This window comes from Elephantulus edwardii, unplaced genomic scaffold, assembly GCF_000299155.1.
Source record: "Elephantulus edwardii isolate Elephantulus edwardi_28Jun2011 unplaced genomic scaffold, EleEdw1.0 scaffold00151, whole genome shotgun sequence".
Taxonomy (NCBI): Eukaryota; Metazoa; Chordata; class Mammalia; order Macroscelidea; family Macroscelididae; genus Elephantulus; species Elephantulus edwardii.
The window spans coordinates 4327287-4329074 of NW_006399901.1; the positions used below are offsets into that span (position 1 = coordinate 4327287).

The window sequence follows — 1788 nt, forward strand, 5'->3', positions numbered from 1 at the left end:
GACTGCCTCTTGCTTTCCTCTATTATTGTACTTTTTAATTGTATTAAAAATGTGTCTACAAAGACCCTAAATTATTCCAGTTAGAAAAATAATAATGCAATGTGCTTAGAGAATTTTCCCCAAAGGATGAATCGGGGTTCTGTGGGACTGTCGTCATTCATGGGGTATATCACAACTGGCTTCTTGGGGAAGAGATAGTTGAGTTGCCTGTAAGTTCTGTGGGTCGTGATCAAAGGGGAAGATGCAACCTTTTGCACCAACAAAGACTTGTCATGGTAAAGAAATTCCATTCCCTGTACAAGGAAATTTCAGACAGCACTAAAGTGGTCAGCTTAAAAGACTACCTTCTAGAATCATAAAGCCCGGCAAGAGAATAGCTATTTCTTGAATCTCCACTCTATGACAGATTCCAAGCACAGTTGTTAGACTCAATATGTAGATTGATCTTAACTTACACTGAGTCTTAAAAGACTCTTGGCAGAATTTTTGCGCCTGTTTTCACATGGTAAAGCTGTAGCCCAGAAAGCACACATAATACTGCCAGCCTAATGCACCATTGGATCAGGTTTTGAACCTAGATCTTGTCTCTAAAATGGCTTTCCTTGCAGGACACAAGGATGCTTCCTCTTTGTGGATTTGTTCACAGGTGGTTCAGAAAAAAGGCATGGAAATGAGTTCGTACTTAGCTGCACTTTTAGCAAATTACCTTTTTTGGAGAGAGCAAAATTTCATGAAAAGGCAGATTGATGGGAGTGGGAGAAAGGAGAATGTCAAGGAAAGAAAGAATGGAAGATTCCCTTCAGGGAGACTTTTCCCACATATTCCTCTGGTTTCACCCTGATCCAGCATTTGTGCTGGAGACGAATAGCCTGGCAAGTGAGTTTGCCGTGTCAGCAGTATTTGAATTGCCGCAGAGATGAGCTGATAGATCGTGGGAACTGGACCATTAATCCGCCCTCCAGTGGCCTGTGATTTTGTCCATGTTTTACATAGCCACACATCTCATCTCTTCGAGCTTCTGCAGCCACAGCAGGATTCAAAGGCAGGAACCTTGGAAAATGAGAGTAGTGGGTTGGCAGTAGTCACCGAGGAGCTCAGCAGCAGGGGATAAACCTCCCAGGATGGTGATGCCGTTGACCACAGACCACATTGTTGAGTCGCCATACCTCCCTTAGGAATGAGAAGAAACCAGCTGAGTGTTTTATGTCCTGACCCAACATACCTCACCATTCATCAGCCACAGTGTATAATACACTTCTGTTTCTCCAGACCGTTGTAGAAGGACTATGTATCTTGTTCTTCCTCTTGCGGAGAGAGGAAATGGGGGGCCATTTGTTCATTCAGCAAGACTTTCAGCTGTTGTGTGGGGACCACTCCTCCTGGCAGGAAGGTGGTGGTTGGTATCAAATGCTGCTGAGTTGACTTCAACTCATGACAGTTTCACATCTGACAAGGTAACAGGTTGCCTGCATTATTCTCATGACCACTGTTATCTTTTAGTCCTTGATGCAGCTTTTTTGTCAGCTAACCTCGCTCATCAAGGATCACCTTCATCTCACTGACTCTCTGTTACCAGACATAAGCCTTTTACCAGTGAGCAAGTTTCCAAAGTAACTCTCCTCATTTTCACATCTGAGGAGCATTTTGACTGTACTTCTTCCAAGGTTGTTTTTGTTAGGTGTTCTCGAGTCACCTGTGACCAATAGCGACCCTCTGTAAATATCTCTGAAGCCTGCTCTGTCCTGAGCTCATCTCACTGACTCTGACACACCTACCCTCATTACCCTA

The 1788-nt window shown here is 43.9% G+C and overlaps 1 protein-coding gene across 1 annotated transcript in view; it reads left to right on the forward strand.

The window, feature by feature from the left end:
- Positions 1 to 1788, forward strand: part of WSCD2 (WSC domain containing 2) — a 77368-nt gene that overhangs the window by 12334 nt on the left and 63246 nt on the right. The gene's annotated exons all lie outside the window — the stretch shown is intronic.